This window comes from Equus caballus, chromosome 28, assembly GCF_041296265.1.
Source record: "Equus caballus isolate H_3958 breed thoroughbred chromosome 28, TB-T2T, whole genome shotgun sequence".
NCBI classification, from domain to species: Eukaryota; Metazoa; Chordata; class Mammalia; order Perissodactyla; family Equidae; genus Equus; species Equus caballus.
Window position 1 is genome coordinate 40,248,602 of NC_091711.1, and position 24,704 is coordinate 40,273,305.

Consider the following 24,704-nt stretch of genomic DNA (forward strand, 5'->3'; position numbering starts at 1 on the left):
AAGCCCTGCAGTAAAGAAATCAGTTTCACTTTGTATGTCCTGGTGTCATTTACCAAGCTTGAAGAACCACAGAAGTTTTTGTCATTTTTTGTTTGTTTCTGTTTCGGGGATCACCTGTTCATGTCCAGGGGAAATGCTTTGGAAGTACTGACTTCCAGTGCAAATTCCTCAATGCACAGAGGAGGAAGGAGAGGCCCAGTAAGGCAGGGAGCTTGCCCAAATTCACACGGGGAGCCCAGCTCCTGGCCCTGCTTTCTCCTCGCCCAAGCTCTGTGCCCATGTACAAACCAGGCCTTCCTCCTAATACACCCCTTCCTCTCTGTGGCCCCCCAGTGTCCTCGGGCTCTTGCACTTGTCCCACCAGCAACCCTGTTCATTGTGAATATTTTTAACTTGGCCAGGAGAACGGGATGGAAGCTTGGAAAATGCGTCTGTGGTTAATTATTTTCTCACCCAGAAGCCTAAGCCGGCCCAGAGATAAGGCACCGAAACCAAGGAGCCTGCGGAGAAGCAGACATAGAGGTGAGGGGACACCAGGTCTGAGCAGGGGGTAGCTGGGTCCTCCTGGGTGCCCAACACTCCTGGGGAAGCTGCAGTGCCCATGGGCACCACACTCATATATTCACATGCGCAGTGACACTCGCAGGCACAGTGACAGACACACAGTCACACACACAGTGGGCATAGAGCCAGGTGGGAGGCAGATGGGCACACATCCGCTTCCCCACAAAGCGGAGCCGCCTCATCCGTCTCGTGTCCCTGGGCACCCATAGCGCCGAGGGTGGGAATGTGCAATTAAGCATCACCTCCCTTGTTGTGCTCTTGTGGGTTCTGCTACATTCATCTTCTCCCTACAGCCACGCCAGGAAGGCAGGGAGACAGGAGTCTAGGCCTCCACCAGGAGCCCTGGGTCCTATCGCAGGCTCATTGCCATGGGTGCTGTTCTTCTGAGCCTCAATTTCCTTGTCTGCAAAAGGCAGGTGGTGAGTAATCAGCTACACCTAGAGAGGGAGACGTCTGCGAGCAGAGAAAGTGCCCTAGGGACATACATGTGACCTTAGTTATGTCTCCTTGGACAAATTCCTTCCCGTCTCAACTTCTACATCTGTAGAATGGGCACCATGATCCCCCTGTGCAGGGACTGCCTCTGAGCTGCAATTCCTTCACTTGTGAAATGGGCACAGCGCAGTCAGTCCTCTTCCCGCTTTGTAGCAAAGCATGTCCCCACGCCTCAAACCAGCCCACACCCCATCCCCTCTGACCCCGCTGGTCCAAGCCCCTAACCCGTGCACCCATGGGGCTCTGGACCATAGTCCGCTCTGCAGCCAGAGGGATCACTTTAAAAAACGGCTAAAACCCTCCAAAGGTTTCCCACCAAAGTGGAATAAAATGCAGACTGCCCCCAGACCCTGCCAGCTGCACTGCCCCCCGCCCCCCAACCTCCCCCCACTGCCCACTCACTCACTGGCCTCATTCTGTTCCTGAAACCAGTCGGCTTTCCCCACCTGAGGGCCGTTGTCCCGCCTATTCCCTCTGCCTAAATGCTCCTGGCATGGAGGTCTCCTTCTAGCTATTCAAGTCTCTGATCAAATGTCACCTCCCTTGGGACAGGAGTATCCAGGCAGGGAGAGCTGCCCGGCACGGCTCCCATGCAGCCCCGAGCCACTCCGGGCTATTCTTGGCACAGCGCTTCTCCCCATCAGACATGTCCCCATTTCTCGCTTTCTTTACCTGTGTGGTGTCGGCTTCCACTCCAAGAAGAGAAATGTCCTGGGGCAGCAGGAGTGGGCCGGAATGTTCCAGGATGAGTGAGGATGAGGAGTGGAGTAGGACAAGAGACGAGGTCGGGGGGGGCAGAGCAGAAGGCCTTGCAGGTCATTGTCAAGACTTTGGTTTTCCTTTTAATCAGTAGTAATCCTGTGTTACTATGTCTTTCCCAAACCAGCCTCAAAGCCCACAGAGTCAGGGACCCACGTTTTCACTCCCTCCTTCAGGGATGGCCCCAGCCCCAGCCCCTTCTCTCCCTCTTTAGCAGCCTCTGATTGCAGCCCAGGAATTGGAGCCTCAGTTTCTCTCTCCTGCTAGACTGTAAATGTGGGTCATGGTGAACCCGGGCTCCCCCAGACTGATCTCACCTTGTCTGGCCATCTCTTCACCAAGAGCAGGGCCTGGGGTACATCCATCGATATATGGCAGTGCCCAGCACAGGACCGGCACACAGTAGGTGTTCAATAGGGGACTGGTGAACAGACCCAGGATTTGGGGAGATGCCTTCTGATGGGCTGCAGGACACAAGAGCCGGACCAGCCCCGGGGTTCAAACCCAGTACAACACGCGCTTGTGATCCTGAGCACGTTCCTAGATTTCTCTTTGCCCTTCATCTGAGGGCACCTAGCAAGCTGACAGGTGGATGCTAAATGCAACACTCAACTGAGTTGATGCAGCGACGTCTGTTTCCCTCCCCACCGCCCAGTGTCCCCCTCGGACACCTCTGTGCAGTAGGTCCCTCCCCTGAGACCTTTCCATGGGGGTGGGGGAGGAATAGGCAGGCTGGGGAGTCTTTTGTGGCTGACCATGGGAGTCTGGGCTGGAAGAGTCTCTAAGACGACCACTTTACATTAGCTGTAAGACAGAAGGAAGTCCTGCCATTTGCAACAACATGGATGGACCTCGAGGGCATTAGGCTCAGTGAAATCAGTCAGACAGAGAAAGACAAATACTGTATGACCTCACCTGTATGTGGAATCTATCAAAACTAGTCTCATAAAACAGGGAACAGATTGGTGGTTGAAGAGGGGCAAAAGTTACAAACTGCCAGTTACAAGAAAAATAAGTGCTGGGGGTGTCATATACAGCAGGGGGACTAGAGTTAACAAGATTGTGTTGTTTATGTGAAAGATGCCAAGAAAGTATATCTTAGAAGTTCTCATCACAAGAAAAAAATAATTTGTAACTACATGAGGTGATAGATGTTAACTAAACTTATTGTGGTCATCGTTTCACAATATATACATGTATCAAACCATTATGTTGTACACTTTAAACTAATACAATGTTGTATGTCAATTACACCTCAACGAAACTAGGGGGAAAAGACTACCATTTTACAGAAATTGAGGGAACTGAGGCTGGAGGCTTCAGTGGCTTGGGTGAGTGCTGGGCTCCCCAGGCAGAGAGAGCTGGGCACCCTGAGGCTTGGCTGCAGGAGCTGCCCTTCAGCATCACGTGGTTGAGCTGGGGACCCACAGGGACGAGAGAGAGAAAGGGTGGCCCTGCCTCCACCTTCTCTTTCCCCCATGGCACCCCCCCCCCCAGCAGCCTTGGCAGCGGGGGGCAGTAGGAAGGCTGACTCACCCCCATCCCAATGCAGATCAATTACAGAGAGATTCAAGCCTGCCTGGCCTTGAGCTCCCCCAGGGTCTGGAGCTGAGCTGGGCTGGAGGTTTCCGTTCTGGGGCATCTGGGGCTGGGCTGGGAGAAGACAGAGGAAGCGGCCAGAAATAGAAGCTGTTTCTCCAGCCCGACCCCCCTCACCGTGGCTGTGCTACCCAGCCCCATCACTGGTCCTCTCTGTGCCTCCGTTTGCCCCTCTGCCCACTAAGGTAATCGGAGGGAGATGCCCATCCAGGCAAGCCACCGGCGCTCCTCCTGAGAGAAGATGGCGACCCCAAGGGGGAAGCAAAACACAGCCCAGGGGCTGCCATGAGAGCACGAGCCGCCTGCCAGCTCAGCAGAGAGGGCATCCAGGAGGAGGTGGCCACCGGGGAATGCTGCCTGGGGCGGGAATTCCAGAGAAAGGCCTGAAGAATCATCCCAGCTGAGTCAATAGGAAAGGGAGGGCCGGGGACCTGCCAGCTGATTCACTGGGCCCCATGGCTCGCATGCCTTCCTCTGCCATGCCGTCTTGGTGACCGACCTTGGGATCACACAGACCACACTCCAGTGAGGGTTTGACTCTTGGCCAGACTGAGGAGTGAGATGATAACAATGGCGTGCCGTTAAATGAGTGACTTTATGTAAAGTGTTGGCACAAAGCTGGCACTCGGCGACGACAGTAGCAAACGGTTTTGAGCGCTGTGTTATAGAAAACGTTTTCCAGAATTAGCTCCTTAAATCTTAACAAACCCATGGGTGAGTCCTCCTATTCTCCCCATTTTTCAGATGAGGACACAGCTAAAACACGTGGAGCCACATAGGCGATGTTGTTGGTCCTGTGCTAAGCATGGGGTGGGGGGGGGGGTCTCCCCTGTCCTGTGTGACCCCCGGCCCACCTGCCAGCACAGTTCCCCGCCTAGTCTCAGTGCGCAGCCCCGACTGGTGCCCTGAGCCAACCTCTTCAGGTAAAGCTGCCTGCAGCGGTAAGACAAGGGAATCCTCAACTCTGCTCAGCGCCATAAAAACTAAAGCCGGGAAAGAGGCAAGAGAGGGAAGGGCCATCCACATAACAAGAACAGCCAGTGCAAAGGCCCAGGGGTGGGAAATCTCACATTATGTTCCCAAAGGGCCCTTCACTAGCTCACATTATGTTCCCAAAGGGCGTTCCTCTCACTAGCTCGAACTTGCACTTGCACATTCCAAGCCATCAGTCCTGCTCTCCCAAGTCCCCGTGACTCAGAACCCCCCCAGGGGAGGAGATGAGGTGAGTGGGCGGTCCTGCCCAGGAGGCTGGTGAATAATCGTCCCAGTGGCTTCACCGAGGGAGTTCTGACCCCTGCCAGGTGCTGAACTCATTCCCTCTCACGCAACCCCGGGGGGCGGGCCTGTTACTGTCTCCGGACAAGAGAGGAGGCCAAAGCCCAGGTAAGGCCTCTGCGGAACCAGGTTAGATGCCTGCTCTGCCCCTCGCTTGTGACTGGACTCTGGGGAGCTGGACCCTCCTCTCTTGCCCCATTTTCCCCACTGTGCCATGGGGCGGCCAGGATGACATGAACAGCAGCACGGAGCCCCACTGCCTGCTCCACAGCCCCTCTCCGGGCCTCGGTCTCCTGCTCTGTGAAACGGGTGGGTCACACCACCTAGGGGACAGGCTGTTCAGAGGAAGAAATGGGCCAGTCCTGCACACGTCAAGCGCCCTGCACCCCGCGAGGGCTCGGCCTGCTGGGAGGAGCCGGACTCTGGCCCATCCGGCCCCTCCCGGCCTCCCCCACCTCCACACCCACCCTGGTCCTGGCCCCTGCACGCTCGGACCCCACTGAACCCTCTGCTCCGGTCCCGCCCCGCTGTCTGAAGTCCTTTTCCTCCCTCTTTTGTGACTGGCTCCTCCACACCCTTCCCTGCCCACAGGTCCCTCCTCAGGGAGGTTTCCCTGTCCACCCTGTGGAAAGGACGGCCTCTATTTTTCTGTCCCCACCTCCTCTGTTTGCCCTTGGTAGCTCTCATGAAAATCTGTCAACTCTTGGGGCTGGCCCAGTGGCGCAGTGGTTAAGTTTGCATGTTCTGCTTGGGTGGCCCGGGGTTCGCCGGTTCGGATCCCGGGTGCGGACATGGCACCACTTGCAAGCCATGCTGTGGCAGGCGTCCCACATAGAAAGGAGAGGAAGATGGGCACGGATGTTAGCTCAGGGCCAGTCTTCCTCAGCAAAAAGAGGAGGATTGGCAGCAGATGTTAGCTCAGGGCTCATCTTCCTCAAAAAATAAATAAATAAATAAAATTTAAAAATAAATAAATAAAAACTGGCTTATAAAAAAACCAATCTGTCAACTCTTGATGTATTTGTCGACTTCCATCCCCATAGGATGTCAGCCCCTGAGGGCAAAGGTGTGTCCGCCTCCTTCACTGCTGCAACCCTAGAGCCGGGCCCAGCGCCTGGCGCACAGCTGGCACTCCGGGATACGGGGAGGACAAAGTAGTGAACGAACAATATGCGTCAAGTTTCCCATGCGTCTCACACACAGCAAGCTCCCAGAGCTCAGAGGAGACAGGACCCCAGGCCTGGGGCCGTAAGCAGAACCGCCAACATCGCCGAGCGCTTGCTGGTGCCAGGGCCCTACTGAGCGCTTCCTGTAGATTAATGCCTTTAATCCTCACGCCAGACCCGGGGAGGAGCCGCTGTTACTACCCCCACTTTATGGAGGAGGAAACTGAGGCTCCGAGTTAAGCAGCTTGCCCGAGGGCACCCAGTTCGGCAGTGGAGGATCTGGAATTTGAACCCAGACACACAGTTTTGCCCTTTGTTGTTTTTTTTTTTTTGATAGATTTTATATTTTAGAGCAGTTTAGGTTCACAGCAAAATTGAGCAGAAGATACAGAGATTTCCCATCTGCCCCCTGTCCCCCCACATGCATAGCCTCCTCCATTATCATCATCCTCCACCATCAGCTTGATTTTAAAGACTGCCCAACGCTGCAGACAGGAGGGCTCCCTGGAGGAGGCAGGGAAGAAGCCAGGTCTGGAAGAGTGGAGCAGATTCCTGTGGCACAGACAGGGGACTTTGTTCCTGTGGCAGGGAACTGAGTGTACCTGTGCGGCTGGCAGGGGTGGAGTAGAGAGGGCCTGGAGGGAGCACTGGGCAAGAAAGTTACCTGGTGTTCCGGTTACCTCTTGTTGCATATCAACCCACCCGAAACCTTGCAGCACAAAACAACAGGCACCATTTATTTAGCTCCTGAATCTGTGGTTCAGTTGCTCTGCTCCTCTCTGCTCACATGGCATCAGCTGGGACACCTCAAAGGGCAGCTAGAGGCCAGACAGCTGGGGCTCCCCAGGCACCTCGCTCTCTTTCTGTGGTCACTGCATGGTCTCTACAGCATGGTGGCATCAGGGCAGCCAGCTTCCTATATGGTGGTTTCAAAGATGGGTCTCCAAAGAGAGACAGAGGAAGCCACTGCTCTTCATGACCTGGCCCTGGAAGTCAGCCAGTGTCATTTCTGTCATGCTCTATTGGTCAAAGCAGTCAAAGCTCGCCCAGGCTGGGGGTGGAGTCAGGAGGAGGGGGGGGGGCAGGGCATAGACTGTACCTCTTGTTGGAGTAGCGAAGTTTCAGAACACGTGTCGAGTGGGAAACACTGTGCCAGATGTTTTTGGAAAATTTCTTCTGCCACAGCAGGTGACAGGGGCTGGATCAAGGTGCCAGCCAAGGAGCCTGCTCTGCCTGTGCATAGCAGATTCAGTCTCCAAGTCCTGGGTCGAGGTGACCTGACGCCTCAAAGCTTTTTGTAAAGCTTTTAAAAATTTTCTACTTGGGTATAAAACACAGTAGGGTGCACAGATCTTCAGTGGGAGCTCACTGGTTGTTTACCTGTGTATACACCCAGGTGAGCACCACCCAGACCAAGATGCTCAGCATTTCCAGGGCCCAGTCAAGACTCCTCCAGGGGCGACTCCTCTCTGTCCTCTGTCGCCATGGATCGGTTGCACCCATTTGTGTTCTTTCATGTCTGCGGTCTTTCATTCACCACGCGTCAGCGAGATTCCTCCACGCAGGCACGTGTATTTGCACACTGTCCGTTCTCGTTACTGAATGGTATTGCGTTGTGTGAATATCCTGTTTAATGGGCATTTGGGTCATTCCTGTTTGGGGGCTGTTACAGATACTGCTGCTGCGAGCATTCATGCACACGTCTTCTGATGAACATGCACAGCATTTCTCTTGAGTTCATACCGACAGCGGGATTGTGTGGTCATGGGCTTAGCGTGTGCTCAGTCTCAGGAGCTCTGCTGAGCAGTCTTGCCACGTGCTTGTACCAGTTCACAGCCCCCGCGGTGGTGCGTGCATCCCACAGCTGCACCCACACTTGATGCGGTCAGTTTCTTTTTGCCGATCTACTGGAGGTGAAGTGGAAACCGGTATTTTGAATGAAATCTCACTATGAACCACTGTTTCTTTTTTCTTCTTTCTTTTAAGGATTTTCTTTTTCTTTTTCCTGCCCAAAGCCCCCTGGTACATAGTTGCATAGTTTTAGTTTTGGGTCCTTCTTGTTGGAACCACCATTTCTAAGACAGATCAAAGGACATGAATGAAAGTAAATACAATGCACCTTGGGTCGGGGGGCGACGGGAGCCTCTTGCTATTGCTGTCTTTGGTTTGGGTTTATTTTATGGGTTCATGCCTTTATTGAGATGTCTTTGTGTTGTTAAACTAAAAGTAATAACGTGAAGCATATATAGGCCCATCCTGAAAAACTACTTGATAGAAACGAGCAGCCGAATAAGAGACGGCTCTAAATAAATGAACGCAGAAATGGAGAGGCTGTGGGAAAAGGCATTGAACCCACTTCAACAGAGAATTAAAACTAACCAAGGGAAGACGTTATGGTGAAAAAACAGAATGTAAATGTTGTAAACTCCAACAGGGCCGGCCCCGTGGCCGAGTGGTTAAGTTGGCACACTCTGCTTTGGCGGCCCAGGGTTTGGCAGGTTCAGATTCTGGGCGCGGACACGGTACCGCTCGTCAGGCCACGCTGAGGCGGCGTCCCACACAGCACAACCAGAGGCACTCACAACTAGAAGAGACAACCATGTACTGGGAGACTTTGGGGAGAAGAAAAAAAAAGAAGATTCGTAACAGATGTTAGCTCAGGTGCCCATCTTTAAAAAAAAATAACTCCAACAAAGCAAAAACAATATAAACAATAATAACTGGGAAGAAGGTAGCAAGAGAAGAGAGAAAATGTGTGAAAGAGCTAATTCATCTTTTATTTCAGAGCCAATTCGTGCTGATTAAATAGAAACATGTAGTTTTTCAAAAATTACTCCAAACATTCCAAGTGAAAGATAAGATTGTCGCACTAGATAAAAATAACCAACCCAACTGTGCGCTACTCACAAGAGACATGATCTTAATATAAGACAACAGAAAGACTGAAAACAAAAGGATGAAGAGAGATATATATCACACAATTAACCAAAAGAAATCTGCTGTAGCTGTCACGATGTTACAGAGTAGACTTTAAGGTAAGAAACATTACTAGAAATTGAAGGGACATTTCTTCTTTATTTTTTTATTTTTTGAGGAAGATTAGCCCTGAGCTAACATCTGCCTCCAATCCTCCTCTTTTTGCTGAGGAAGACTGGCCCTGAGCTAACACCTGTGCCTATCTTCTTCTGCTTTATATGTGGGATGCCTGCCACAGCATGGCTTGCCAAGCGGTGCCATGGCTGCACCCGGGATCTGAACTGGTGAACCCCGGGCCACCGAAGCGGAACGTGTGCACTTAACAGCTGTGCCACTGGGCTGGCCCCGAGAGGAACATTTCAATCAGGACGTTGTCATAATCCCAAATTTGTATGTGCCCAATAGCAGAGTTTCAAAATACAAGCAAAACTTAATGGAACCAACAGGAGGAAGAGACAAATCTATAGTCATGGTAGGAGACCTTGACACACATCTCTCAACAATTTGCACGAATTTAACAGAGTCACTAGATATGGCATCAGTATTCAAAATCAACTACGGCCACACTGGCCACAAATATAAAACAACATTTTAAAACTAAGACCATTAAACTCCTAGAAGATAATACGGGAGAAAACGTAGGGGACCCTGGGTTTGGTGACGACTTTTTAGATACAACATCAAAGGCACAATCCACGAAAGAAACAATGGATAAACTGGACTTCATTAAAATTTAGAACTTCTACTCTGCAAAAGACACTGTCAAGAGAATAAGAAGGCAAGCCATAGACTGGGAGAAGATATTCCAAAAGACATATCCGATAAAGGACTATTATTCCAAAATAGACAAAACTCTCTAAAACTCAAGAATAAGAAAACAAACAACCAGACTAAAAAAGAGAGGGAAGATCTGAATAGACGCTTCCAAAGAAGACGCACAGAGGGCAAAGAAGCACGTGAAAAGATGCTCCACATCGCACATCATCAGAGAAATGCAAACTAAAACAACAATGAGAAACTACTCTGCACCTATCAGAACGGCCCAAATCCAGAACACCGACAACACCAAGTGCTGGCGAGGACATGGAGTAGCAGGAACGCTCACTCACGGCGGCGGGAACGCAAAATGGTACAGCCACTTTGGAAGACGGTTTGGCGGTTTCTCACAAACTAAACGAACTCTTTCCCGTGATCCAGCAACCACATTCCTTGGTATTTACCTAAATGAGTTGAAAGCTTAAGTCCACACAAAAACCAGCACACAGATCTGTATGATGGCTTTATTCACAATTACCAAAACTTGGAAGCAACTAAGACGTCCTTCAGCAAGTGAATGGATAAACAAACTGCGGTACCACTGTGGTATTAACGGATAAACAAACTGCGGAATATTACTCAGTGCCAAAAGGAAGTGAGCTATCGAGCCATAAAAAGACACAGAGAAACCTCTAATGCTTATTACTAAGGGCAAGAAGCCAATATGAAAAGGCTACATTCTGTGTGATTCCGACTATATGATTTTCTGGAAAAGGCTAAACTATGGAGACAGTAAAAAGATCCACGGTTGCCAGGGCTCAGGGGAGATGGATGAACAGTGGAGCCCAGAGGGGTTTAGGGCAGTGACACTATTCTGTAGGGTACTATAGTGGTGGGTACATGTCATCATAACTTTGCCCAAACCCACAGAATGGACAACACCAAGAATGAACCCTAATGTAAACTATGGACTTTGTGTGACAACAATGTGTCATTATAGTTTCATTGCTCAAAACAACGGGAGGTTGACAGTGGAAGAAGCTATGTGCATGTGGCGGCAAGGGATAAATGGGAACTCTGTACTTTCCCCTGTTTTGCTGTGAACCTAAAACAGCACTAAGAAATAAAATCTATTAAAATAAATGAAACCATCTATAGGAGCATGAAAAGCATTGACTCCCTGGGAGTAAATCACACAAAAGATGTGCAAGACCTCTACACTGAAAACTACAAAATATTATTATGTATTAGTCATTAGGAAAATGCAAACAAAAACCGCAATGAAATCCCATTTCACACCTACGAGAATTGCTTTTATCAAAGTGACAAAAAATAAGCGTAGGCCAGGACGTGGAAAAATCTGAATGGTCTCACACTGCTGATGAGAGCATGAAACGGTGTGGCCTCTTTAGAAAAGAGTCTAGAAGTTCCTCAAAATGTTAAACACGGAGCTACCATGTGTCCTGGCAACTTGACTGCTAGGTATAAAATACTCAAGAGAACTGACGATACATGGCCACACAAAAACGTACACACGATGTTCACAGCAGCACTATTCTTGACAGCGCCAAAGTGGAAACACCCCAAATGCCCACCAGCTGATACACGGATGAACAAAATGTATATGTTCATACAGTGGAATATTATTCAGCCAAAAAAAAGGAAAGAAGTTCTGATACATGCTACAACATGGACGAACCCTGAAAACATTATGCTGAGTGAAATGAGCCGGCACTGTAGGCCACATATTGCATGACTCCATTTATATGAAAAGTCCAGAACAGGCAAATCCATAGAGAGAGAAAGTAATTAGTGGTTGCTGAGGGCTGGGGGAGGAGGAACAAGGAATGACTGCTAATGGGTATGAAGTTTCTTTTGGGAGTGATAAAAACATTCTGGAATTACGTAGTGGTGCTGATTGTACAACTTTGTAAACATACTAAAAAAAACATTAAATTGTATGCTTTACGTGGGTGAATTTTATGGTTTGTGAATTACATCTCAATTTTTAAAATTTTAATAAGACTACTGTGTGAAATTCAATAAGATCTGAATAAGTTGAGGGCTATATCATTTTATGGACTAGAAGACTCAATATTGTAAACACGTCAATTCTTCTCAAATTCCTCTACAGATTCCACGCAATCCCAATCAAAATCCCCGAAGTTTCTGCCCTGAAATTAATAAGCTGATTCTAAAATTTATCTGGAGATGCAAAGGAAAAGCCATTTATGTAAAACACAAAAATAAAGAACAGAACTGGAGAACTGATTGTACCGGATATGCAGAACCATTGTAAGTACAGGGATTTAGACGGTGTGGTGTTGGTACGAGAACAGACAGACAGACAACGGGACAGAACAGAGTCCAGAAACAGACCGACAGCTGCTCTGTGACGAAGGGACGCTGCCGTGCAGTGGGAGAGGAAGACCTTCGCAGTAAACAGCACCGGGTCAAGTGGATGGACTATTGGGGGGAAATGGCTCTGGACCCCGTAATCATTTCCTGTGGCTGCTGTCAAAAATTACCACAAACTTTTGTCTTAAAACAACAGAACTTTAGGGGCCGGGCCCGTGGCCAAGTGGTTAAGTTCATGCACTCCACTTCGGCAGCCCAGGGTTTTGCTGGTTCCGATCCTGGGCGCAGACATGGCCCTGCTCATCAGGCCATGTTGAGGTGGCGTCCCACATAGCACAACCAGAAGGACCCACAACTAAAATATACAACTGTGTACTGGGGGGATTTGGGGAGGAAAAAAAACCAGTAGAACTTTAGACCTTGACAGTTCTGGAGGTCAGAAGTCCAGAATCAGTATCACTGGGCCAAAACCAAGGCATCAGCAGGGCCAGTCTCCCTCTGGAGAATCTCGGGGGAATCTATTGTTTGCCTCTCCCTGGAGTTTCTGGAGCGGCCAGCATTCCATGGTTCATGGCTGCATCAATTCAACCTCTAGGTGAGCAACTCAAATCTCTCTATCCCTCTCTGCTCCATCTTCATGGAGGCTGCTGTGCGTGCGTGTGTGCGTGTGTGTGTGAAATCTCCCTCTCATAAGGATACATGTCATTGTATTTAGGGCCCAACTAGATAATCCAGGATAATCTCTCTATCCCCAAATCCTTACTTAATCACACCTGCAAACACCTTGCCATATAAGGTGAGAGGTTCCAGGGTTTAGGATGCGAGTATCTTTGGGAGCCTGCTTTTCAGCCTGCCACAACCCCTACCTCACACCATAAACAGAAATAAATTCCAGACCTAAACGTGAAAGATTAAAACAACAAAGCTTTAGAAGGAAGCACAAGAGAACATCTTCACGACCTTGGAACAGGGAAGGGTTTCTTAAACCAAAAAAAGAAAGCATTAACCACTAAAAGGAAAAAAGATAAATTGGATTATATTAAAATTAAGAACTATGTTCAACAAAAAACATATTTAGAAGAATTAAAAGACAACCCACAAAGTGGGAGAGGATCTTTGCAACACATATATACAACAAAAAACTTCCACTCAGAATATATAAAGAGCTCCTACAAATCAGTATGAAAAAGGCAGGCACCCCAAAAGAAAAATGGGCAAAAGGCTTGAACACATAAAAGAGAACACCCAAATGGCTAAAATGAAAAAGGCAGAAATTACCAAGTGTCGGTGAGGATGTGGAGTAACCAGAACCCGTGGGAATGTAAACAGTTACCATCACTTTGGAAAACTTTTGGCAGCTTCTGCTAAAACAGATCAGACACAGACCTTTGACCCCGCAATTCTTCTTCCAGATTTATACCCAGCGTGTTCACCAACAGACACACCCCCACTGGAGTATTCATAGCAACACTGTTTGTAACGGGCAGACCCTGGAAACTCCAAACGTCCATCCATAGTAAAACGGATGAGATAAAGCGTGGTAGCCTCACACAGCCGAGCTACACAGCCAGGCGAAGAGAGACTGTAAAACTACAGGCAACAACACGGTGGGTCCCACCACATAATGTCGATCGAAAGATGCTTCAGACAAAGAGAACACGATTCCATCTACACAGAAAACAAAAGCAGATCAAAATCTGAGAGGTCAGGACAGTGGTTCCCCGTGCAGGGCATGGGAAGGGGCACGAAGGGGGCCTCTGGGGGCTGGTTGTGTGTCTTTGTCTGAGTGCCGGCTCCATGCTGTGTTTGCTCTGTGTACACTTACGATTTGTGTATATATATGTCACATGTTACATGTATATAAATATGTTCTATTTCAATAGGAAATCGTATCTCCAAGACAAATTATATGTAATTACATGGATTAAATGCAAAAAAGTCATTAAGTGACAAAAGCAAGCACAGAACATATATTGCATGCCATCGTTTGTTTAAAAAAATGGGGGTAGTGGCTGGCCCTGTTGCCTAGTGGTTAAGTTCTGGGTGCTCCACTTTGGTGGCCTGGGTTCGAGGGGTTCAGATCCCAGGCGCAGACCTACTCCACTTTTGTATGTGGCGCAGACCCACATATAAAATGGAGGAAGACTGGCACAGATGTTAGCTCAGGGCCAATCTTCCTTAGCAAAAATAAATTAAGAACCAAAAAAAAATTTAAAAAAAATTTTAATGGACGGGTGAATATACATGTGTGGGTGTGTTTATATGTATATCTACTTACACATGCATAGGCATAGGTCATCCCTGGAAGAATGTGGAAGAAACCGCCATCAGCTTGCCTTTCAGAGGGGAGCTGGAGGCCGCATAAAGTTTTTAAAGCATATTTTTAAAACTATTAAGCAATTCACACATATGAAAATGTTTAGAGAAAAACAGTGAACACCTAAAATTTTTTTAAAAGACCCATATTTGGAAATTACTGGGAGGCAGCGAGGTGCACACTGTACGCCCAAGAAACGCTGAGTTCTGGGTTATTCCGGTTTCTCTTGGGGTCAGAGAACTGGAAGCGGCCCCCGGGCGACCCGCGTGCACCTCCGTCCCCTTACAGACGGGAAAGGGACACCCCCAGGAGTCACACGCCCCCCACCATCCCCATGCACCTGTCTGGTTTTCGCGGCGTTCGAGTCAGACGGAGTGGAAGGCTGTGTGACCTTGGCAAGTCACAGTGTCTCCAAGCCGGGGTCTCCCAGTCTAAAAAGTGGGGGTAATAACCCCATTCATCCTGAGGCCCGCAGCGCCCGATGTGCACGGCGCGGCAGGCGGGCAGCAGGCGCTCTGTCGGCGGCCGCGACTTGTCCTCAGGGCAGGGACCCGCCTGCAGCCTCCGTCCGCTCCGCTCCGAGGCGGACACACGGGGGCGCCCGCCCCCCGCAGGTCCGGCCGGGTCCCAGCCCGTGAGGGCGCTGGAAGCTGAGCCAGGCGGGAGGTGGCCACTTCTGCGCCCTGGGGGCGGAAGGGTCAAGACAGGGCGCGTCCCTGCTCGAGGAGGCAGGACTGGAGGGGCTGCGAACTCAGCAAGGACGGGAAAGGGGAAAATACTCTCTGTCTGGGATGGAGCGCTGGGATCAGAGTTTAGGATCTTGGAGCCTGCTGCATGGTGGCCCCTAGAGGGCAGGTCCGCCTGGAACCTGTGACTGCGACCTTATTCGGAAAAAGAGTCTTCGCGGATGTAATTCAGACGAGGGTCTTGTATCATCACCAGGACCCTGTGCCGTCTCCTCACTGTCTCCCTGCGCCAGTCTGCCCTCCAGGCCATCATCACTCTGTGGCTGTGGTGCTCAGATCTGCCATGTCACTCCTCTGCTCAAAAGCCTGCCATGGGGGCCGGCCCGGTGGCGCAGTGGTTGGGTGCGCACATTCTGCTTTGGTGGCCCAGGGTTCCCCGGTTCCGATTGCGGGTGCGGACATGGCACCGCTTGGCAAGCCATGCTGTGGTAGGCGTCCTACATATGAGGAGAGGAAGATGGGCACGGATATTAGCTCAGTGCCAGTCTTCCTCAGCAAAAAAAGGAGGATTGGCAGCAGTTAGCTCAGGGGTAACATTCCTCAAAAAAAAAAAAAAACTAAAAGAAAAAAGGCTTCCATGGCTCCCCACGGCCCTGAGGAGAATGTCCAAAGGGAAGGACAGTAGTTCAAATGCCCCTGCCCATCTCCCACCCCACCCACCGACGTCCAACACACCCATGCCCTGCACCTGGAACGCCCCCTCCCTGTCTGCCCGGCATGCTCCCTGCCCTGTCTCAGGCAGCCCCTCCTGTAGCACCCCCTAGTCAGCAGAGACGATGGCTAAAACATCACCAGGCTGACCACACGGCAGGCACTTTACACGTGTTAACCCTTTGAATTCTCATAACAACCCCAGGAGAAAGGCAGCACTGCTGCGTCCAGTTCACAGGTGGGAAAGCTGAGGCCCTGGTCGGGGAAGAGCCAGTCAGAAGTGGCAGAAGGATCTGAGCCCAGCCCGCACTGCCCTTCCTGTTGGCAGGGGGCGGAGAGGCCTCGGAACTGATACCCTGGACTATTGACACCTCCCCCTACCTGTGTGCAAACACCCGACCCCCAGTGAAGTGCTCCCTGCCGTGGATTCTGAACTCTGCAAACACACCCCTTACAGCACTGTGTAGGATTAGCTGATGACACAGTGATCTCCCCACCAGAAAGCTCCTGGAAATTTCACTTTGCTTCTCTAGGTTCCTGGTAACTGGCCCAGTGTGAGTTCAGTAAACTCGAATCAGTGAGGGAATCGTCCTGGGATTTTTCAGCCTCCTCAAAGCAAAGAATAAATTATGCAACTTCTCTGGGGCCTTCTCCCTCCCACTCTCCCTCCTCCAGGCTCCTCCCCATCGGGTTTCTGGGAGGGCACCGGGCTCTCCAGAAAATGCCCCAGGCTCTCCCGTGGCCCGGTTCCCACTGACAGATGAAACCAGGGCTTAACGCTGGTGAATCACCAGCAGCCACCAGCCGAGGCCTGTTGGGATGTCAGGCGGGAAGGGAGAAGCCAGGCTCGCCATCAACCTCCCCTACGCCGGCCACCGAAACCCTGCCGTCACTGTCTCACCCGGAGTCTCACTCGCTGGAAAAAGGCCTGGAGCCCGGTGCACGCGACGACGTTGAGCGACTCCTAGACCGACCATCCCCTAGCCCCACCCCCGACACTCCCAGGTCCCAAAGAACCCCCAGCGGGAACAGTTCCCCCTTCCAATCCCTGTCTTGGTGACTCATTGGTGACATGGAGGGAGGTGCTGCATCCCCATTTGAGAGGTAGGGAAGTCAGCTCGGGGGGAAGGAACGACTCGAGACCACCCGTAGGAAGCTGAAAGCCAGTTCTGCTGCCCGGGGGGCTTTGAAGCAGGACCGGCATTTGCCAAGGGGTCACAGCCTTAGAGGACAAAGGGGTGAACAGTATGGATTCCCAGCTCCTACCCCAAGACACGGGGAGGGTCTTATCCAGCGTCCCAGGGGCTTGGGGCAGGTGGTGGAACTGCAGCCCAGGGGTCAAGGGCCCATGTCCGGGTTCAAGTTCCAAGTTGACTCCTGATGAGTCTCAGGGTTCTTGAGACCTTGGGCAAATTTCTTAGCTTCTGTAGGCCTCAGTTTCCCCAACAGTAAGATGGGAGCAACTCTGAGAACCCACACAGCGCAGGATTGTTGTGAGGGTTAGGACATGCGTTAACACGGGAGGGAATCAGAACGGGTGGCGCAGACTCAGTTCCCAGCAGCTTTTTTAAAAAGGGCATTTGTAGGAACCATTTCCCAAGGAGGAAGCGTTTGGAGGGAATCCTGTTGTCATCACAGAGGAATGTTCCCCACACCTGCCCGGGAGAAGGCTCAGGCCTGGGGCCTCCTGGGAAGTCCCGAGGCCTGTCCCACCCCAGAGCTGCCAGGTCAGGAGCTGCAGGTGGGAGGCTGATGTTTTTAACAAGAGCCCCTGGGGTGCCTCGGAGCAGGCGAGTCTGGGAGTCCCAGGGCTGAGTTCCAGGTCTCTTTATGAAGACTCTTCTGATGATGCCCTTCCACCCACCTATGGAAAGCCGACTTTCCCTTTCTCCGGGTTAGTAATGATACTCGTCAACGTGTAGCCAGGGCTCACTCCTGCCGGGTGCTTTGCTGAATTAATTCCATCCACCAACAGCCCCCTGAGGCGGGTCCTCTCTTTACCCCACTTTACACAGGCGGAAGCTGGGGCCAGGGACGTCAATAACCTGCCCAAGGTCAGGTGGCTGGAACTTGGCCAAGCCCAGACTCTTCACGGCCACAGGATGGCCTGTGCAAGCAGCCCAGCGCCTGGGGAGGTGCCTTGGTGCTGCAGGGGAGCAGGCCTCTCAGGAGCCGGAAAGCCTGCTGTCTTCCCTGGGCAGCTTCCCAGAGCTGGAGGCAGGGGTCCAGGCCCTTCCCTCCCTCTGTCCACACAGCCACACCAAACCGCAGTAGTTCCTGTGCCCAGCTCCCCTCCATTCCTGACCTGGGCAAAAGAGGGCGCTCCAGAGCCACAGAAAGCCCACGCTCCAGGGCCCGAGGAATGAATGACTGATCAGCCCCCACGCCATCCTCCACTCCCACGAATCTCGCTCCCTCACCTGTGCCTTTTCCCAGCCACATCATGTCGCTAGCATCTCTCTGGAAGTGCCGTGCCTTGGACCAGGCTGTTTCCCACACCAGGCACATCCTTTCCCGATTTTAGGCTTCCATGTTGAAAGGGTGGCCTCCTCCAGGAAGCTCTCCCTGACTGCCTCCCCTGGGAGAGCTGGCTCCTGAGCACCCCCACCGCCCTCTAGGTGATGATGGCCTCAAGCACTAATGATGTTGTGTCCTAAGGGCCTGTTTCCTGTACTCTGAACTGAGGGGTGTGGGGGGACGGAAGGGAGACAGAGGACAGGTGTCACTCACCTCCTTCTGGGTTGGGTGGGGGAAGAGGGACAGGTGGGTTTCCCTCTTCCAGGCCCCTTTCCCTGGCCCTGACCCTCAGGCCCTCGGCCAACACGTCCTGTTGGGCAACCGCAGGGCGGGCACACTGGCCGGCCTGCCTGGAGATGAGAAGGGCAGGCCTGTTTGCCTCCCTGGGGCACCTTTGGCCAGCCCCACCCCTCTGTCTGCACCCCCTCCCTGGCCCCGGGGCTTGGAACCTGGAGCAATTCTTCATTGTGCATTGACATGTTGGTCTGAGGGCTCTCCTGCTGGTCCAAAGCCCCTGGCAGCACTGCCCCATCCTCAAGGCATGACGGCCACAGGGAAAAACGAGGAAACCGGTGCAGGAGGCCGCCTGACGGAGCTGCTGGCCCATCGCCCCCGCCCAGAGATGAGAGACTGAGGCCACTGGAGCCTGGTCAAGCCAGAGTTGGAGCCTTGTGGCCCCCTCCTTCCCGGCTCCCGCAGCCCTCCCCCGTCAAAGCAGGGCAGGGCTCTGGGGCGGGGTGCCCAGACTTGGGGGGCTGGGCCCTGGAGCCAGGGATGCTTCCTGCGGACATTCGACATATGACTCCCACATTCCTGGCCATTCCGAAGACTCCTCTCTCCTCCTCCCCGCTCTCCCTCCCCAGCGCAGGGGGAGGGCAGTGGCCTGGGTCTGAGCTAGCTGCTTGGGGCCGGCAGGGGCCTGTGGGGGCCTCTCCAGGGAGGGAGACTAGAGGGGCTGCCCGGAGGCCTGTCCACGGCACCGCCCCTGGCGGGGGGGGGGTTCTTGTGATTCTCATAAACAGGAAGTCCCCCCTCCTGCCGAGGGCCCTGTGTGTGCAGACGCTGGGCTCTGGAGGCCCAGCGGCCCTTGACCTCTCCGGCTGCTTCCTGTTAGCTGGGCCAGAGGAGAGAGAGGGAGACCGAAATGGCCTGAGACGGGGAGAGGCCTGAGGGAGTGAGGGAGCAGAGGAGAAAAGCACAAAGGCTGAGCGGGAGAGGCCGGGCAAGCCTGGCACGCAGTAGGCACTCAATAAGTTATCTGCCCTGAGGCTGGTGAGGGGGAGAGGGGCCGCCCCGGGGGGAGAGCAGCACAGCTGGGCAAACAAAGGCTGGAGGCTCCCACCCCGAGGTCCCCGAGGCCTAGCACACAGTAGGTCCTCAGTAAGGATCTGAGACCCCTGTTTAGGATAGGCGGGAAGGAGTGTTCTTGGGCGAGCCGCGCTGTCGGGGGTGGGGAAAACGAGAGTCCCCTGGCCTGGCTGCTCCCTGTGAGTGGACAGCCCCCGAGTCTCAGCATCCCATTGTCCCTGTCTGGCCTTCCCCCGGCCCCAAGGCGGCTGGGCCAGGCCACTGTCTCAAGGCCCTTTATTTTTAAAATCCCTGTGGTGTTCCCACCCCAAACCGAAGGAGCAGTGCCAGCCACAGATCCGCCTGCGGCCTGGGCTGAGGGCCCAGAGGCGCCGGGGGTGGGGCATCCGGCCACCCCACAGCTGCCGATGCAATTCTGGGAGGGCCAGGAGGCCAGCCAGGCTGCCCGAGCAGGGCAAGGAGGCCCCTGGGGTACTCCAACCCTGGGCCCGAGGGGTCAGCCCCGGGGCCCGCTAGGCTGGCAACTGGATGTGTATGGTGAATGCGGTGCCTTATTCTGTAAAGCCAATCTTTGCGTCCTCACTCCCACCATGCAAAGCTGTGCAGAGCACCTACGGTGTGTACGGAAGGAGGCCTGGGCCAGCCTCGTGGGGGCAGACAGGCGCGCCTGCAGGGGATGCTGGCAGCACAGTGGGGGCAGCTCTGCAGAGAGCCCCTGACCGGCCCCATTCCTTCCCTGCTCTCTGGCCTTGGGCAAGTCATTTGGCCTCAGGCTCCTCCTCTGTGAGATGGGACAACAATAAATACGTGGAAGGCTGTGGTCCATCTCCAGACCCAGCAAAGAACAGGCGGTCAGGATCCCTCCCCTCATGGAGCCCAGAGTCCTGGGGGAGATGGTTCCCCATATGAATAAGGTCATAGCAGTCATGAAAGACATGGAACAGGGGCATGGAAGGGAGGGTACTTGTGGGGCGAGGGGTAGGGGAGTTTATTTAGACGGGTGGTCTGGTAGGCTTCTGAGGAGCTGACGTTTGAGCTGAGAAGGAGGCAGCTTTTCACTCATCTAGGGCAAGAAGGAATAGCAGTGCAAAGGGCCTGAGGCAGGAGGTGGAGGGTGACCTGAGATAATGGGGCTGGAAGGACTTTGTGACCTCTCCAGGGCCGTGAGTGCATTGGAAGGTGGTGTTCTCATTGTTGCTGTCACTGTGTCCAGTCGGGGGAGGAGGCAGGGATGTCAGGCAGACACTCCACAGCTGAGAGCTGCCCCTCATCACTTCCCCTTCACTCACTCCACTCAGACAACGCCAGGCTGGCTGACCGGCCGGTGACGTGCGTGGGCCCTTGAGCTACAAAGGGCCATCACTCTGGCCTGGCTTGCTTCTCCTTTGATCCTCCGACAGCACCGAGGCAGGGCGGGCAGGGCCTGTGATCACAGTGTCCATTTGATGGACAGGGAAACTGAAGTGGGGGTGCACAGGATGTGCCAGGGGCTTGCTGAGGTTCCCCACAGCTTCCACAACCTCTGCGCACATTCCCCAGCGCTCTTTATATGGCAAAGCGGAGCCTAAGTAGCCCAGGCTAGTCCGTTCACCCTGCGGTGGCCCCTTGGGTCCCCAACTCTGTTGCCCCGAACACATTTCCCTGCCTCACCCCAGCAGCTCTCCCAGCACCCAGAAACCAGCAAACAGACTCCACCAGGAGGTGCCAGCCACCCCTCAGCCTCCAGCCAGAGAAGAATGCAGCCTGACCCTCCCCGTGGGAGCTCTGGCCAGCAGGCCTTGGCAGAAGAGAGGGCTGCTGAGTCAACAAGAGGCTGGCAGGGGCTCAAGCTGCCCACCGAGGTGGAGTCAGAGACCCGGAGGAGGCCGCCCACTCCCCGCCCCTCACACTCCATGAGACCCTCCTCCTGCTTGTCTGGGCGCCAGCCAGCCCAGTTCCCCCCCACAGGCCCGGCACAGGAATGGCCTGGTGAGAATCAGTTGGTCAGTCACCCTGCGGCAAGGTGCTGTGGGACCTCAGGGAGGTCACTCTACCTCTCTGGGCTGCTTTCCTCACCTGCGAGATCCTCTACTTAGCCATGAGGATATTGTCGGAGTCTATGAGTCCATAAGGTTACTCTGCAGAGAAAACTGCAAGCCATGGTGTCCCCCTTCTGTGGGCTGAGGGGCCAACTCCTGAGTCCGAAGGCCATGGCCATGCCCTGTTGCCAGGTGCCGAGTAGGTGCTTAATGAGTGCTGCACAATGTGAAGTTAAGTCCATGAAACAACTCAGAAAAGTACAAGGAGGGGCCGGCCTGGTGGCGCAGTGGTTAAGTGTGCACGTTCCGCTTCCATGGCCAGGGCTTCGCCAGTTCAGATCCCGGGTGCGGACGTGGCACCGCTTGGCAAGCCCTGCTTTGGCAGGCGTCCCACACATAAGGTAGAGGAAGATGGGCGTGGATGTTAGCTCAGGGCCAGTCTTCCTCAGCAAAAAGAGGAGAATCAGTGGCAAATATTAGCGCAGGGCTAATCTTCCTCAAAAAAAAAAAAGAAAAGAAAAGTACAAGGAGCCTGAATGGCTGCGATAATTATGACGCCCCCCCACACACACACATACCAGTGTTTTTAAATCTCCTTTCCCAGGCGCCTTCCTGGATCACAGGCATTGTTATTCCCATTTTACGGATGAGAAAACTGTGGCACAGGGAGGCTAAGGGACGCGCCCAGAGGTTATGGGAGTTGATTTCTGCTCCATTTCAGCGAGAAATTCTTGCTGACAGAGCTGTCCTCTTGGGGTGAGCTCCCTGTCACCAGCGAGGCACCAGCAGAGGCAGCACCCATCAGTGAGGGATGCTTCTGGGCAAATCCAGCCCCGGGAGGGTGGGTGTGCAGCTCAGGAGATTCCATCCCACAGCCCGAGATTGAGCAGGCAGGGTCCCTTCGTGGTCCCCGAGGCTTAGCCCACAAGGCCACAGGGCACTGTGGATGCCACAGACCTGGGCTGCAATGCAGGGGAACCCCTTCCGAGCTGCGAGAGGTTGAGGAAGTAACCTTGCCTCCTTGGCCTCAGTTCCCTCATCTGTACGTGGTGTTGTGAGCATCAGAGCAGATGCAAGTAACACACCGAGCCTGGAGCTCAGGCTCGTGTCTGGCACGCAGAAGGTGCTCAATTAATGCTCCCCTCACTTCTGATAATCCACTTATCATGGGTCCATGAAAGGGAGGGGAAACCAGGAGCTGAGAGGCAGTGGAGGGGATCACTGGGTGGAGCCAGGACTCAGAGCCTGGAGCACCGGTTGGACCCCCAGCTCTGCAGGGAACAGGCAGGTACCTGGGCAAGTGGCATTCGCGCCTCGGTTCCTGTGTCCACCAACAAAGGACATCGTGTCCAGGAAACCCTTCTTCAACCGAAGTGAGACGGCTTTTGTTAGAAGAAAGCAGGTGGACCCGTGCACCCAGGAACGAGCCCATGGTCACGGGGTGAGGACGGAGCTCCCCACCCCAGCCAGGCAGGGCCACGTGAAGCCCCAAGGGTTGGGCTAGGCTGGAGGAGGCGACGCTGGAGATGATCAGGGCAAGGCGGGGCTGGCCTGCAGCCCACCGGCCTATCTCTCGGGCCAGGCTGGACGGCAGAGAATAGGCCATTGTTTCTGCTCCTCAAATACTTTTCCTGTCCCCCCCTTGCCCCTCCTCTCTCCACCCCCGCCCCCCGACGTTGAGAACAAAGATCTCCTGGAGGACCCCTCCCCACCGCCCCTCCATCCAGCCCTGGACACCTGGCCCAGCTCTGGAGCATCCAGCCCCATCACCCCTGGGACCCCAGAGGCACCTGGCCCTAACCCTTCTGCTGTCCCTCCCTGCCCCCTACAGCTACGGGCGCCTCAGACCCCCCCCATCCATCTGACTGTCCTCAGGGGTGGGGCTGGAGGAACTGCCCCCACATCCTTCCTCAGCCCCCGTCCAACTTCTTGTCCTGTTCTCCAGAAGAAGGGGAGCCGGGGGGAGGGGAGGTGGCTTCCCCTCCCCCATTTCCCTGCGGAGCCCTGAACAGAGAACCAGAGCTGAGTGCCCTGGAAGGCTCTGGCTGAGAAAACTCTTCTCCAGCAGCCCTGTTCCCAGAGCCTGGAATTCCAGAGGCGTTTCCGGCCCTGACAGCTGCCTGCCTCCGGGGCCATGCTCTCCCTCGGGCCTCGCGGCCACGCCCTCCACAATGCCCTTGGGATTAACTCCCATCCTGACCCTACTGCTCCCGAGAGACCACTCACACCCAGGCATCACCTCGAGAAACCGCCGGACAACAGGACAGCCAGGGACTAATCTGTCATCACCCGGCCCCCAGGCCACCCGCCAGCCCCAGGCAGCGCCCTGATCCCCTAGCGTCTCCGTCATCACTCTGGCTGACACCCCTTGGCGCCCACTCTCGTGCCAGACACACACACTTAGTGTGCCCAGCCTGGCTCTCGCACCTTCTGCTTTGCACAGCTTCACACGTCTGTGGAGAGCCTCGTCCCACCTCCTCCAGGCAGCCAGTGAGCCTGTGCTGTTAGACTGGGAGCTGGTACACAGTAGGCACTCAACAGATGCTCACGCACACTGCAGGCAGCCATGGGGTGCGGCAGCCGAGGATGTCGGCTCCGTTGCAGACTCACCGTGCAGCCCTGCAAGTCCTCCCTCTCTGGGCCTCAGTGTCCCCAGAAGCCCTCTGAGGCCCTGAAACTCCCCATCAAGTGCTGAGTCTCGGGGCTCTGGGGGAGGAGGAAGGAGCCAGAGGGTGGAAGGTTCCTTCCAGGAGGGTCTGCGTCCTCCGGCTCCAGCAGAGCACACTCCTGTCCTCAAGGTCGGCCAGGGAAAAAAACTGGGTCAGGTTAGTGCCTGGCCTCTGCTGATGAGGAAACCCCAAGAAGGATCCCAAGGCACCCCGGGGTCTGTGACCCCTGAGGACAGCCACCGCTGGGGGCAGGGCTGTGGCCCAGCCTAGCCCATGCCACAGAGGCCCTCCCACGCCCCCACCTCCCTAAACACAGCGTTCAAGGCCTCTCTCCCGTCCTCCACAGCCGACCCTTCCCAGCTCAACTTCTACCCTCCAGAGGCCTGGTTTCTCCCCAGCTCCACCTATGGGCAATCTCACCCCAAGACACACGGCCCAGTTCAAATGCCACCTCCTCCAGGGAGCCTCCCTAGATCTCTTCAGCCAGTCCTCCACCTCCCTGGCCCCTTCCACCACTGTTTTGGCCCTTC

The 24,704-nt window shown here is 53.9% G+C and overlaps 2 long non-coding RNA genes across 2 annotated transcripts; one reads left to right on the plus strand and one right to left on the minus strand.

Moving 5' to 3' along the window:
- The first annotated feature begins 391 nt into the window (after nucleotides 1–391).
- On the plus strand, nucleotides 392–5,689 carry LOC138921185 (uncharacterized). Its single transcript, XR_011433538.1, has 2 exons — nucleotides 392–522; nucleotides 858–5,689. It is a non-coding gene; the product is annotated as an uncharacterized lncRNA (long non-coding RNA).
- A 2,054-nt stretch (nucleotides 5,690–7,743) lies between these two features.
- Nucleotides 7,744–23,088, minus strand: LOC138921184 (uncharacterized). Its single transcript, XR_011433537.1, has 4 exons — nucleotides 22,798–23,088; nucleotides 21,543–21,997; nucleotides 14,606–15,448; nucleotides 7,744–7,933 (listed from the first exon to the last, which is right to left on the minus strand). It is a non-coding gene; the product is annotated as an uncharacterized lncRNA (long non-coding RNA).
- Between the last annotated feature and the right edge of the window lie 1,616 nt (nucleotides 23,089–24,704).